Source organism: Lathyrus oleraceus, chromosome 4 (genome assembly GCF_024323335.1).
Source record: "Lathyrus oleraceus cultivar Zhongwan6 chromosome 4, CAAS_Psat_ZW6_1.0, whole genome shotgun sequence".
Taxonomy (NCBI): Eukaryota; Viridiplantae; Streptophyta; class Magnoliopsida; order Fabales; family Fabaceae; genus Lathyrus; species Lathyrus oleraceus.
Genome location: NC_066582.1, coordinates 496,752,011 through 496,768,601, shown reverse-complemented (window position 1 = coordinate 496,768,601; position 16,591 = coordinate 496,752,011).

The window sequence follows — 16,591 nt, the reverse complement described above, 5'->3', positions numbered from 1 at the left end:
TAGGGGCAGTTGGACCAGGGGGCAGACCTTGGTCTAGGTCTTAACGCTTCTTACGCGTCCCCTGGCAGCTCCTCCTTGGGCCTAGCTAATCCAGCCCATTAGGAGCCTTGGCCCAGCGCTGGGGGCTCAATATAAATACCCCTTTCATGGCAAAGGGGCAGGTATTCTAACTCACACTCTGATAACCTCATTCTGTACCTTTTCTGACTTAAGCATTGGAGCACCTTGCAGGTACACCCCCCTCTCATTTCATTCTCTGGCCCATTCACCAAGACCTTGGAAGGCCCTCCTGATCAGGTCAGATCAGTGGCGCCGTCTGTGGGAAGTAGCTATCCCCATCTTCATCAAACGAGGATCAAAAGCTCATTTATTTCTGTCCTTCCAACATGGCCGGAGAACAACATAGCGATCACAGCCGTCCCCTCGACAACTACAATATGGACGACGGCCCGCCATCCCATGAAACGGGCGCTCGGGACGGTCATCCATCCACCCCGTCTCCAGAGCCCCAAAACAACGGGGATGCCTCTCACGCCCACAATTTAGGGGCAGAGACATTTCATCCCGTTCCCGTTCCCGTTGAAGGAGACGCCGTAATGATTGCCATGGTGAATGCCCTCAATCAGGCCGGTTCTATGCTCCACCAGCAGCACGAACGAATCATGGCCCTCGAAGCCGAACGACAAGAAGCCCGGCCCCAGCCGGTGAGTAGGATACAACAACGTTCGAAGCCAACGAAGAAGCGGGGACGTCGCTCTCCAGAACCCCACGTCAGCAGGGCACGCGCCCGTCGTGACGGTGGTCGAGCGGGAACATCACCAAGGCGCGGACACAGCCCCGACAACAACGAACTGTCTCCCCTAAGGAGCGACGAGGAAGATTTGCATTGCCCCCTATCTCGGGCAATAATGGAAGCCCCGCTCCCCAAAGGCATGGAGAAACCACCAAATCTAGCTGTGTACGACGGGACTACAGATCCCGACGATCACGTCGACAACGTCAACGCGATGCTCGACTACCGCAATGATATAACCGGGCACCTCAAATGCCGACTGTTCTCAACGACCCTCAGGAAAGGGGCCATGGCTTGGTACAAAAGCTTGGCCCCTGAGTCCATTACGTCATGGAGAGTCATGAGGTCCATGTTCACCAGGCACTTTACAGCTTCCCGTCGTCACCCCAAGACTGAGGCGACCCTCGAAGCCATAGTGCAGAAGAAGAATGAAACACTGCGCTCATACATCGAGCGATTCAACCAGGAAGCTGTCGAGGTAGATACCACCGAGCACATGAAGAAGTATCTCCTCGAGAGAGGTCTCTTGCCCGGCAGTGAACTTAGCAGAGCCGTAGGGATCGAGCCTCCCCGCACCTTAAACGAGCTCCTGCATAAAGCCCAGGCCTACATCAGATACGAGGAAAAGCAGGTGGCACACAATGCCCGCAGCGGACGTAACGCTGGGGAAACCGAGCACTCAAAACGCGAGGACTCGAGCATTTCCCGTCGCAACGGAGACAAACGAAGAGAAGAAAGACCTCGCGAGCTCCGGGAAGGAAGAGGCCCCGCGGGCAGATATAGCGAGTACACCTTACTGACAGCTCCTCGGGAGCGCATCCTCGCAGAATGTATCAACTCTGAATTTAAGCAGGGCAGGGTCAGGTTCCCAAAACCGTCTGCACCAAAGCCCCACACCGACAAATCAAAGTACTGCCGGTTCCACAGAAGTCACGGGCACGTGACCGAAGACTGCGTCCACCTGAAGGATGCGATAGAAATTTTAATCCAAGAGGGGCACCTGAAGCAGTATACGAGGAAGAACGAAGCTCCCAGACACGACGAGCCAGAGAAGAGGAGACCCCGGGAAGACACACCCCCTGGCAACTCTCCCTATCAAGTGGCCCTCTGCGTGTCACGACCGGAAGATTTCTTCCTCCCCGAACCATTGCCCGAGGACAAGATCACTGCACTCAGCCCCTGGGAAAACTTCCCTGCCACACTGGTGATATCAGGAGGAGGAACTAACGGGGAATCCGCGGCCCTCTCCGTCAAACGTAAGTTCGACGAACTCCTACTGACTGCCCCCGAGCAGAAAGCGACATTGACAAAATACCGGGGAAAATCCAACCCAATATCCTTCTTCCTGGAGGAACTCCCGGGCGGATCCCCGAACTCGGGCATCCCACTATTGATAAGGGCAAAGATGGCCCAATTCGACGTACGACGCATCCTGGTCGACCAAGGCAGCTCAGTGGATATCATGTACGTCCACCTCTTCAAGACTCTGAAGCTAGACAAGACCAACTTAGCCCCCTACGTCGGATCAGATCTCCAAGGATTCAACGGAGCAACAACCAGACCGTGGGGATATGTTGAGCTCCTCGTCACCTTCGGCGAACAAGAAACGGCCAGGGAAGTCAAAATCCAATTCCTGGTCGTAGACTGTCCGTCTCTCTACAATTGCATCTTTGGACGCCCGACACTGGCCGAACTCACCGCGGTCCCATCCACCGTCCACCTGAAGATGAAATACTACACCAAATTGGGACGTGTGGTCACCATCCATGGTGACATCGAAGCAGCCCGGCGATGCTACGACGCCGCAGTAAAAGGACAGGCCGTAGTCAGCACGAAGAGCAACTGCGACAACAAAAAACTCAAGACCGAGGATCCTGCCCGAGGAGTCAACGCCATCGACCTCGACTGTCGCATCGGGCTGGACGAGACCGAAGAGGGGAGGTTCCCCAAGGAACGCTCTCTCGAACACCCGGTCCGACCAATCCCCGACGGGGAGTTCGAACTCATTCCTCTTGGGGACGATCCGGAAAGGACGGTGAAGATAGGTAAGGGACTACCCGAGGAAACAAGAGAAGAGCTAGTAGCATGCCTCAAAGAGAACTCCGACCTCTTCGCGTGGAATGCCGCAGAAATGCCCGGGCTGGACCCCGAGATCGCGTGTCATAAGCTAGCTTTAGACCGGGCAGCCAAGCCCATAGCACAGCGTAGACGCAAGCAATCGCCCGAAAAGGCAGAGGCTGCCGAGCGGGCTGTAAAAGACCTCTTAGAGGCAAATTTTATTTCTGAAGCCCAGTACACAACCTGGCTCTCTAATGTAGTCCTCGTTAAGAAAAATAATGGAAAATGGCGTATGTGTGTTGATTATACTGATCTTAATAGGGCTTGCCCGAAAGATGCTTTCCCCCTCCCTAATATAGACTTGCTCGTTGACAACTCTGCAGGTTTTAAACTCTTGTCCTTCATGGACGCATATAGTGGATACAACCAGATCCCTATGTCGCCCACAGACAAGAAACACACAGCGTTCATGACCCCAACGGGCAATTACTATTACAACGTGATGCCGTTCGGACTCAAGAACGCTGGCGCTACATACCAACGCATGATGAACAAAGTCTTCAAGGACGAAATAGGGGACATGCTCGAAGTGTACATGGACGACATGATCGTCAAATCACACGAGGAGATAACCCATGCTCGACACCTTGCGAAGGTATTCGAGCAGGCGAGACAGTGTAAAATGAGGTTCAACCCCGAAAAATGCACGTTCGGAGTCCGGGCAGGCAAGTTCCTCGGTTTCTATCTCACCGAAAGAGGGATCGAGGCCAACCCCGACAAATGCCGGGCATTCTCGGAATTTCCGACCCCGAAAACCAAAAAATCGATCCAGTCACTCAATGGAGTGCTCGCCTCACTCTCCCGTTTCATCGCCAAGTCCGCCCAGCACGCATTGCCATTCTTCAGACTCCTTCGCAAAGAGGCTACCTTCGACTGGACCGATGAATGCGAGCAAGCGCTACTCCATCTAAAGAAGGTTCTGTCCCAACCCCCGGTCTTATCACGGCCATCAGAAAAGGAAACCCTATACTTATACCTATCCGTGGCAACCGAGGCCGTCAGCGCCGTTCTAATAAGAGAAACCGACGAAGGACAAAAGCCCATCTATTTTACGAGTAAAGCACTCCAAGGTCCCGAGCTCCGATATCAGCAAATCGAAAAGGTCGCCCTGGCCCTCATCAACACAGCGAGGAGACTACGATATTACTTCCTCGCACACACGATAAAGGTGAGGACCGACCAGCCAATCAAACAGCTGCTCGGGCGCCCTGATATGGCCGGGAGGATGCTCAGGTGGTCACTAGAACTCTCCGAATTCGACATACAATACGAAAGTAGGAAAGCCTTGAAAGCTCAGGCACTGGCCGACTTCGTCGCGGAGATGACCCACTGCCCGACTCCAGCAGAAAGCGCCCACAAATGGACGATCTTCGTCGATGGCGCCTCTAGCACATCAGGCAGCGGGGCCGGGATCATCCTCGAAAATGAGGAAGGGATCCTGATAGAGGTATCATTGGCGCTAGCGTTCCCAACATCAAACAACCAAGCCGAATACGAAGCCTTCCTCGCAGGCCTGAGGTTAGCCGAGGACCTGGGAGCAAAAGAGGTAAAAATATCCACCGACTCCCAGCTCGTGGCCTCACAAGTGCGAGGAGAATACCAAACCAAGAACGACAACCTCCTCGAGTACTTGTCCCTCGTCAAAGAAAAACTTGATAGATTTGAAAAATGGGAAGTTCAACACATACCCCGCGAGCACAACACACGGGCAGACGTTCTCTCGAAACTAGCCAGCACGAGGAAAAAGGGTGGGAATAAATCAGTAATCCAAGAAATTCTCCCTCGGCCCAGCATCGACAAACTACCGCCTCCACTCGAGGTCAACGCTATTGGAGATGCCCACTGTTGGATGACACCCATCTACAATTACCTCACACGAGACGAACTCCCGGCTGACCCGAAAGAGGCGACCACTGTCAAACGACGCGCATGCTCGTACGTACTCCTCGAGGGCAAACTCTACCGGAGAGGATTCTCCATCCCACTACTCAAATGCGTCGAGGAAGAGAAAGTCCCCGACATACTTGGAGAGATACACCGGGGAATTAACGCTCAACACCTCGGCGGACGATCGCTCGCACGAAAAGCCCTTCGAGCAGGCTACTACTGGCCGACCATGCAAAACGATTCGAAAGAGCACGTCAAAAGATGTGACAAATGCCAACGACATGCCGACATGCACCTCGCACCCCCGAACGACCTCAAATCACTGTCTTCCCCATGGCCCTTCGCGTGGTGGGGCATGGACATCCTCGGACCCTTCGTCACCGGATCATATCAGAATAAATACCTCATCGTCGGGGTGGATTACTTCACCAAATGGATCGAGGCGGAGGCACTGGCTAAAATAACCGCGCAGAACATTCTCCGGTTCTTCAAACGCAACATCCTCGCTCGGTTCGGTATACCCCAGGCACTTGTCACAGACAACGGGACACAATTCACGGACGGAGGATTCCAGGACTTCATCGCCAGCCTGGGCACCACACAGCATTTCACGTCTGTCGAGCATCCGCAGACGAACGGGCAAGCAGAGGCGGCCAATAGGGTAATCTTACGTGGCCTCAAACGCAGACTCGGTGAGGCAAAGAGGGCATGGGTCGAGGAGCTACATAGCGTGCTATGGGCCTACCGCACGACTCCACATTCTACCACCGGGGAAACCCCGTTCCGACTAACTTACGGCACCGAGGCAGTCATCCCGGTGGAGATACGGACGCCAACGAGGAGGACGGAGGAGCCCCTAGACGAGGAAATGAACGATGAAACCCTTAGAGCCGAGCTCGACCTAGTCGAGGAGATACGTTCCGAAGCAGCTCTCAGGGAAACAACCCTCAAACAAAAAATAGCACTACGCCATGACGCGAAAGTCATAAAAAGAGAGTTCCAGGTCGGCACCCTGGTCCTCAGAAGAAACCAGAAAAACCCGAGAGAGGGCAAACTGGCGGCCAACTGGGAAGGCCCTTACCGCGTCCGCGACAAAACGAGCAACGGGGCCTATTACCTGGAAAACCTACAAGGAGAACAACTCGCTCGACCATGGAACGCAGAAAAACTTAGACAATATTACAGCTAAATACACCACGGGGAGACGTGGCAGGTACGACCACGCTCTTCGTCCCCAAAACCCCAGGGAGGAACCACGAGACCCGGGAACGATCCGGGGTCACATGACAAACACAACCCTCCCCGACGGTTGGGATCTTGACCAAGACTCAACGTCGAAGTACCAGGACTGGCAGGGCACCCAGCTCGCGATGGGAGGGCCCAAGCCTCGGGACCAGGGTTCGAACAACGGACCCGGGCCTCGATACCCACGGGCACAAAGCCCGACACTTCGTCGGTTCCCTAAACCGAGGAGATTATCAAAGTCGAGCAGAGTACGAATTCATACAAACAAGTATCAAACACAAACGAGCACAATGAATGATAACGTAAATATTCATGCATTAAAAACGATAAGAGCGGCCGAAGCCAAGTACGCCCGAAGGCCATATTACAACGCCCGAAGGCCAAATACATAAGGCACGCAGGCCATGATAACAAATCAAAGAAAAACAAATAAACTAAGACTCCGCTCGGAGCACCTCTTCATCCTCTTCTTCTTCTTCTCCCCCCAGCTCCTCCTCCGCTTCAAACGGGCAGATAATCTCACCGTCCCGGACGCAGCAGTTATAGGCCGACCCTACTGTCACCAACTCAGGGTTCAGAAGCCCGAGCTGCTCGACAGCATTGTCGAAACCCTCTTTGAAGCAGGCCACGAGATCTTGGTTGAGAGTCCGAATATGCCCTAGCAGCTCACCGCGCGAACCAAGGGCGTGTTCCTCCTCGGTCTCATCTGCCAGAGGACGGACCTTTCCCTCGAGAGACTCAACCTGAGCCCGTAGGCAAGCGTTGTCCTCGGTCAGCTTCTGATGGTCGACCACCTGCTCTTCCAAGCTCGCCTTAGCAGCCTTCAACTGGTCCCTCTCCTTTTCCACCTCCTCCAGCTTCTGGCTCAGCCCTTCCTGCAGCTGATGCTCTTCTTTGTAGTCCGACAGATCTTGAGATAGTCTTTCCTTCTCCGTCCGAACCTGCAAAAGGGCATCCTCCAGCGAGGCGGTGGAGACCGAAGTGTCGGTCAAAACCATGGCCGTCTCCATCACCCGGATGACAGCAGCAATATCCCTGGCCAGATCTTTCCTCCGGGCAGCAACATCCTGGTCCAGAATAGCCTTGGCCTCAGGCGCAGGCACAGCAATCGACTCCTCGGCCTTGAAGAACGACCGTTCCACATAGCAGGGAGGTAGAAGATAGCTGCCCGGTCCATGCGAACTTCCTGGAGACGACCTGGTAAGGGCCCCAGCCGGACGCTTCCGTTTATGGAGGGGAGAAGCCGCTGGCGACGGACTGCTATCAGGAATGTTGATCGGGTTAGATCGCGGAGGAGAGGAAGGAATCACGCTCGCCGCCTGCGAGGGACTAGCCCCGGCATCGCCAGCAGTCTCCAAGGGACGGGCCACAGTTTTCTTCTTCCTCTTGGGCACCCGGTCAGGAGCGCCGACCTGATTCGCTAGCTTCAGCACCCGATCACGAGCATTGGGCATGGCACCTGCAAATAAATTACACACCAACATTAGCGAGCGAAGTCATAAACAGAAATAAAAAGCTAAACAAAGTCTGCCTACTCAATAACGCCAGAGCTTCCTCCTCGGTATCACACTCGAGCAGAGCCTTCGTATTGATATAACGCGCCTCGGTGATTAGTTCCCCGGCCTCATCCAGGTAGGGCACGCCCTGTCGATTCGCCCAGAACCCCAAGCTGAAGCTCTGCACGTAATCGACCAGCTTCTTGTACGCGAGCCTATCCTCCTCGCCGAGCATCGCATACTTGACTCGGTAATGCGCCGTGGAGAGATCGAAATGATCACGCTGCCACCTCAGCGGTATCTTCGACATCAGCGTCTCCTCCCCATGGGGTGTCCGCTGATAGTAGTATAGAGAGTGAAGGGCAGCCCGGGTAATCGGCATCACCACGTACCACCGGTTTTTGAAATGGCGAACAGAATCCTCGTACGTCTTGAACAGACGCACGGGCTGCTTGAAAGAAACCCAACTGTGGCGACCACGGGAACCGGACCTCTGGAGATGGAAAACGTGGAAGAAGAGAGCCCGGGTGCAACCAATGCCGAGGAACTGGCAAACTAACTCGAATGCCCGCATAAATGCGAGAGCATTAGGATGTAGTTGGGACGGCGCCAGCCGGAGCCACTTGAAGACCGACATCTGGAAGGAGTTGAAGGGCAGTCTAATCCCCGCCTCACGGAAAGCAAATTCATACATGGTGAACTGCTTCCCCGGGAAATGATGGCAAATGCGGTCTTCTTCCTTGGGGGCGCAGCAATACCAGTTCGGTGGATCCTCCCGGCTTATGGTCTCGACCATAGCGTAAGCAATGACGGCCTCGTCACAGAAGTCTGATTCCTCCTCCAAGGGCTCGTCCGCAACCCATGAGAAGTCGACCTGCCCGGAAGAGGAGGCGTGTTCGGTACCATCTCGGACACTCCCATCCCCGACAGGGAGACGAGCGATTGTCGCGTCTTCGGTGGAGGACCCAGAATCTTCCCTCCTCGGTCGTAAGCGCCCGGTAGCACCTGAAACGCAGACAGAAAGAGTGAATTCGACGTCGTATCAAATCCACCCTTCCACCGCAGGTCAAGTGAAAGGGCGTAGCGGCGACGGACACTAACCGTGCTCAACTCGGTGACGCGCGCATTCTATGGAGACCGGGCATAAACTTCATACAGCCTATGCAAGTATTGCCCGGCATATGAAATTTATGCCCGGTACAGTATGATCCCAACCCTATTTTCTACCACCTAATATACACCTACAGTCCACTACACTGTTCCTAAGTTAAACCTAACCACATTTCTACAAAAATAGCACGCGTTTGACAGAAAACAACAAGGAAAAACAGTGGGTCACAGTGGAAAATCATACCTGTCATAGTTAAGTTGAAAGGGGTACGGTGGTGCCCGAGCAGAAGACGGTGGTTCAGATAGGAGGACGGGCGGAGACGGCGGTCCAGACGGTAGAGCGAGCAAACGAGGGAGAATGTGGAGAACTCCGGTGAACGTGTGAGCGAAAAAAGTGGAAATGAAGTTACTCAACCCCTTTTTTATAGGGCTTGGCACGTGGACCAACACGCTAGGTCATCATTGCCTAGCCTGCCTACGCCGTCTTTGCACACGAAACGAAGCGACCCCACTGATTCTGAGACACGTCTATCAAAGATAAGAAACTGAAACGACCCGAGCACCTATCCGTCTCCTCGACTCACCAAGACGCCACCTCCCCGCGTCATACCCACGTTTACCACAAGGAAGGTGCGGACCAACCGATCACCTCCATCCCCGACATTCCCGGAGAAAGGGTCGGTCATGAACAGGTCTGTTACGACCTCACCTGTCTAACGATGAAGCTTCCCCATCGCCTCGGGGAACCCTTAGTTGAAACATAAGTCATCTCTCTGGCTCAGAGACTCGACTTGGGGGGCTCCTGTTCTGGACTGGGCCATGACACTAGGCACGGCACGGCCCAATGCTCGCCAAGCCCACGTCCAAACGACCGTGTCCAAACGACCACGAGGACACGTCAGGTGAACGACCGTCCGCCCGACGAACGTCTCCCCGGCCCCTTAAATACGTGTCGGACAACGAGCGGGTCCTCCTCATATGATCTCCATCCACTCATCGTCAACCCACGTCGCGGACACCTAAGTTGTGTCGGGCAGAGCCATAACGGCATCTCACTCACCACGTCACCCAACTCCCCTATATTGTCTCCTTAGGGATAGGGGCAGTTGGACCAGGGGGCAGACCTTGGTCTAGGTCTTAACGCTTCTTACGCGTCCCCTGGCAGCTCCTCCTTGGGCCTAGCTAATCCAGCCCATTAGGAGCCTTGGCCCAGCGCTGGGGGCTCAATATAAATACCCCTTTCATGGCAAAGGGGCAGGTATTCTAACTCACACTCTGATAACCTCATTCTGTACCTTTTCTGACTTAAGCATTGGAGCACCTTGCAGGTACACCCCCCTCTCATTTCATTCTCTGGCCCATTCACCAAGACCTTGGAAGGCCCTCCTGATCAGGTCAGATCAAATATGTTGTTGTAAGGAGTCAGTTTCTATTAACTATAAACCATGTCAAACTAAATTAAACAAGAACTAAAAACAGATAAATATAAATACACATATCATGTCCCAGAGAATTGAATAAAAGAAAAATTCATCAAAATTGTTAATATCGAACAGTAACCGATACAAAATGCACATGAAGTAATTAACTCAAGATTAAGAATAACAACGACCACAAAGCGTTATATGCAACTATGCATGCTCATAAATCTAAATGGTTCGGATATAAACTGTCACACAGGTAACCCGCCACAAAGGAAACCAAACATATATCTTTAAACGTCACAAAGGCAATCACACATAGATTTTTATCCACCACTAAAACAATCACACAAGACCCTTTCCCGCCGCTCAGACACTCACACAATGCATATGACATATCAGGCATAATGAAAATAAAATATAATTCAGCCACTTAGACAACCACACATGAAGAAAAAATAATTATTGATCGTCACCTAAATGTTGAACGCAATTTGTTCAATTACTACCTAAATCTATTTATTTATTTACTATACTAGGGTATATATATATATATATATATATATATATATATATATATATATATATATATATATATATATATATATATATATATATATATATATCACATGGGGCATGTAGTTATCCTGTTTTTTCTACTTTAAAGCATTTCCATCATGGAATATATATCAGAAATACATACATTAACCATGCCACTGCTACTAACACATAATTACTAGTAAACGTACACAAGAATAGAAACATACAACCATACAACGTGTATATCATAAATGAAAACTTAAATGTTTGAAGTTTAAAAGTATAACTGATACATTATTTATGTACACAAATATCTTTTAAATTTTAAGTGGTAAATTATACATCAGGCAGGTTTGATATTCATGATTTTATTCTTAAGGGAAATTAACTCTTCCTCTCTTTGATATTCATGATTTTGTTCTTAAGGGAAATTAACTCTTCCTCTCCAAAACATTTCAACATGTATACAAATATTTAACCAATTTCTAACTCAAATCTAGTTTAGAGTTGAATGAGGAAAAATATTTACCTTAATGTTTTCTTCTAAAAAGAAAAATACTCTACAGCCACAAATAGGTTGGGGTGTTACAATACTTACCCCCTTAAATAGTTTCATCCTCTAAACTAGATAGCCACAAACAGGTCGAGGTAAAACTCCTTCATACGATCCTCCCGCTCCCACGTAGCATCGCCTGTTGTTTGATTCTAAATCACCTTGACAAACATAATGTTTCTTCCCCTCATATACTTGACACTTCTATCTACAATACTCATCGGAGAAACTTTGAATGAGAGGTTCTCTTTAAGTTGGACATCGTCAGGTGTGCTGACATGCAAAGGATCTGCCATATACTTCCTCAGTTGAGACACGTGAAACATATCATGCACGTTAGCTAAATTTGGAGGTAGTGCAATCTGATAAGCTACAAAGCCTACACGTCAAAGGATTTGATACGGTCCAATAAATTTAGGGGTCAGCTTCTTAGATCTCAGTGCTCTGCCCACACCAGTCGTAGTGGTCACTCTCAAAAACACATGATCGTCTTCTTGAAACTCCAAGGCTCTCCTCCACTGATTCGCGTAACTCTTATGTCTGCTCTGAGTTGTTTTCATTCTTTTCTTAATCAACTTAACCTTATCAATTGTCTGTTGTACTAGATCGGGTCCCATAATCGAGCTTTCTTCGTCCTTGTACCAATATAAAGGCATTTGACATTTGCGTCCATACAAATCCTCGTATGGTGCAATCCCAATACTTGCATGATAACTATTATTGTAAGTGAATTCCACAAGTGGTAGCAACTTGTCCAAACTTCCCCGATCATCTAGGACACAAGCTCTCAACATGTCTTCCAAAGTCTGAATGATCTTCTCGGTCTGTCCATCTGTTTGAGGATGGTAGGCAGAACTCAATCTCAACTTTGTACCCAAAGCTTCATGCAACGCTCCCCAGAAATGAGAAGTAAACTTTAGATATTTGTCTGAAATAATGCTAGATAGTACTCCATGTAGTCTGACAATCTCTCCAACATAAACCTATGGTAACTTGGTCATATTATAATCGGTTATAACTGGTATAAAGTGAGAAGACTTTGTCAACCTGTCCACAATCACTCATATATAGTCAAACTTCCGCAAGTTCTTCGGTAGCGCCACAAAAAATTCCATGGAAATGTTATCCCACTTCTATTGTGGAACATCCAAAGAATGCATCAATACAGCTGGCTTCTATTGCTCTACCTTAGCTTTCTGACAAGTCAAGCATGAAGCCACATACTTAGCCATTTGCTTCTTCATACTTGGCCCACCAAAATCTTTATTTCAAGTCTTAATACATCTTTGTCATACCGTGGTGAATACTTAGCTTGCTTTTGTGAGCTTCTTATAGGATAGACTTTTGAAACTTTGCATCATTGGGAACACAAACTCTCCCTTGGCATCGTAAAACATCGTATGAGTCTAACTTCAATTCGGGTGCCTTCCCTACTTCAACCAGTTTCTTCTTCTATTGTACCACTTCATCAGTTTGTTGGAGGACCTTGATCTTTCTCATCAACTCATTTTTCACTGTAATTGTAGCATAATGTAACCCATCGGTTGAAGAATCCTCCTTCAAGTTCAAGTCACGAAATTTCTCTAATAGTTCTAGTCCCTTTACTAGCACGACTAAGAGATTAACTTGTTTCCTGCTCAAAGTATATGCTACTACATTCGCCTTCCCTGAGTGGTATTATAAGGTGAAGTCATAGTCCTTAACAAATTATATCCACCTTCTTTGTCGTGAATTTAACTTTTTCTGATTAAACAAGTACTTTAGACTCTTATGGTCACTGAACACCTCAAAAGTACAACCATATAAAAATAATGCCTCCATATATTTAGTGCAAAGACAATACCAGCAAGCTCCAAATCATGTGTGGGGTAGTTCTTCTTGTGTATCTTAGGTTGCCTTGAAGCATAGGCCACCACCTATTTATGCTGCATAAGAACACAACCAAAACCCTGATAAGATGCATCACAATAAACTCCATATGGTTCCCCTGGTTGTGGCAAAATAAGCACCGGAGAGATAGTCAAATTTTCTTTCATCAGTTGGAAGCTCTTTTTGAAGGAGAATTGCGGTCCAAAACGCAGCGGAAATTAAAATTTCTCCTTTAGAGATCCTTACGAATGGTCATGATCAGTGATAGAATATTTACCTCTTGTGACGGTTGAAACCTTTGGTGCAGATTTCTTGTGACGATCAAAACCTTTGATGCAAATCCACGAAGCGATCACGAACGTTGAACGATGACAACGTCTCTACTCAGTCCACACGAACGGGTTCCTTCAGTCTCAGTGCTAGCTGGTATGAATGAAGGGCTTTGAGTGAGAGAGAGAGAGAGAGTGAAAACGAAAAGAATGCAACCGCAAATTTTTGCTTCTGCACAAGGGTTCTATTTATAGAACCACTTGTGTGGGCTTCAAGCTAAAAAGCCCACTTAAGTGTATTTTGGCCCATATCTTATAATATGCCCAAAATCACTTAAGCCCATGGTACCTTACCATATTTCGTATTCTACTCAAGTACACCGTACCTTACGATGTTCTATAATCCACTTAAGGGCACCGTACCTTACGGTATTCCTTAGTTACTCTATCTCTCATCAATCCGTCCTTTGTGTGTGACCCTGTAGGTTTTCGTGACGTTGGCAATTATATCAAATCACGCATTTAACATAATAAACAGTGAGCGATATCTAGCAACACATCACTGCTACCCAAGACACGAAAATGTCATGTGATCTGACAAAACCATCTGTGATAATAATTATGTGTATAATTACCCTTTTGCCCTTATGTCTATATTGAACACAAGGCATAGACCGTGTCATCCTTGTCCAGTTCAATATTGGGCCCATAGACATTTATCCTGTTATGCAGGATGGGCAAATTCCATCTAGGTCACTCATGTCCCTCAGCATGCTTTGTGGAGTACCCATCAACTGCCTTTATGGTTATCCAGTTACGGATAACGTTGGATCAGCAATAAAGCACTCGACTCTACATCTAGGATCCATAGTGGTTTCAGGTCGAAGAGTGGAATACACTATTATCACCATGAGAATAACTTATGACACCTTGCATAACTTTCTATATAGTATTCTCATAGCGGGTCAATCCGGTATAAATATTACTCCTAATATTCATACCTATGTTTAAGACTTGATAACTCTTTATCCATGATCCATGAGATGTGATCATCAGTCTACAAACATAATAGTCTTAATGCTTTAATGTTATCCCACTTCACACTAAAGCTCGACTACGGATACTTTAGGAATAGCGTCCTTATGTTTAATGTGTTCTCATGATTAAGTCACACTTAATACATTAAACGGACTATCTATTCCAGGGACTTTATTAATCAACCATAATAAAGAGAATGCCTTTTATTATTCGATACAAGTACCAAAATGTATTGGCCTCTAGGGCTTACACCAACACTTTTCACATTCTTTCATCCATGCAAATATTTGGTTCTTCTTAGTAAGTTAATTCAATGGTGATACGATCTTCGAGAATCCTTCAGTGAATCTTCAATAGTATCTAGTTAATCCCACAAAGCTCCTTATCCCATTGGCGGTCTTAGGTTGTTCCTAAGATAATACAACTTCTACTTTGGATGGATCAGCCATAATACCGTTCTTCGAAATCACATGCCCTAAGAACTTCACTTCATATAGCCAAAAAATTCGCACTTCCCTAAATTAGCATGTAATTGTTTCTCCTTCAATACTTGCAATACCGGACGTATATGCTCCTCATGCTCCACATTATTGTTGGAATATATAAGGATGTCATAAATAAATACTACCATAAATTTGTACAAGAAAGGATGTAAGTGTTCATATAGTCCATGAAGATGGTTGGAGCATTGGTCACTCCAAAAGGCATCACTAGGTACTCGTAATGCCCATAGCGAGTTCTGAATGTTGTCTTAGGAATATCTTCTTCCTTCACCCGTATTTGATGGTACCCTGACTTCAAATCAATCTTTGAAAACACTACTGCACCTCCGAGTGGGTCCATGAGGTCGTCAATACATGGTAATGGATATCTATTATTTATTGTGACTTTGTTGAGTTGACAATAATCGATGCAAAGTCTAGATTTTCCATCCTTCTTCTTCACAAGAAGGATTGAGGCTCCCCAAGGTGAGACACTTGGTCATATAAATCCATTGGATTTGAGGTCCTCTAATTGATTCTTTAGCTAATCTAACTCAATTGAAGACATTTTGTAGGGAGAAATAGTAATCGGTCATATACCATGAGTGATATCAATAGAGAATTCAACATCACGAACTGGTGGTAAGCCTGGTACATCTACTAGAAACACCTCTGATAAATCTCTCACCACTAGAATGACACTGACGTTGACTCCTGAGTTCATGATGATAGAATTTTAGAATACGTATTTTTGAACACCTCCATGCAAGGAAAACTTCAATCGATTAGCTTCGAGGAACCAATTGATGCCCGAGTTTGGGAATATTACTGAATTGCGAGCACAATCTAAAAGAATATAATGATTTGAAAAACATTCCATTCCGAGAATAACTCCAAGATTCTTAAGGGGGATACAAATTAGATTGACCTTGAACTTCATGCTCAAGACAGTCAACAAACACTATAAGCATGCTTCACTAAGAGTCATAGGTTCGACGGATGATATCGTGGCCACCAAGTTAAAAGCTAAATGTGTCACAGGAAGTTATAGAGAATTCACACACTCCTAAGAGATAAAATAATGAGTAGCTCCAGAATCAAATAATACTGGAAAAAATTTGCCAGAAATTTCACACTCACCCTTGATCGGGTATGAATGGTCTTTCTCTCCTTCTCCGCCAATGTGGTACACGCGTCCTTGAGCCGTAGGGAGTCCAACCTGGTTGTTATTGTTATTCCTAGGGTTATTGTTCTTCCTCTTCATACAATTATTAGCAAGATGGTCTGGCTTATGACAAAGATAACAACGTCTCATCTTGATTGGGCAAACAAGTGCTTTGTGTCCTTCGTTATGGCAACGGAAACATAGAATAAGCTGATTTTAATTCTGATTCTTATTTTCACACTCTGACTTCCTTTGTTATTGGCTCGAGGTTGATCTCTTCCATTTCCCTAAGGTCGAGGATAAGGCCCTTGTTGTCTACCCTTGTTCGGTGAGTAGTTATTTCCCTGCCAAAACAAACTTAGTAATGCAAAATACCAACACTTGCATAGGAAATGAAGTATTGATTATTTGTATACATATACTTATATCCATTATTTTACCCGGTGCCTCATAGGTCCTCCTACAAATCCCCTTCCTAGACGACTACGCTTAAGGTTTTCCAATTTCTTACACTTCTGTACCAAAGCTTTGTATTGTCGGATCTCATGTGGAGAAACAACCTCTTTGATGTCATAGTGAAGGTCGTTCTCAAATCGTTCATACTT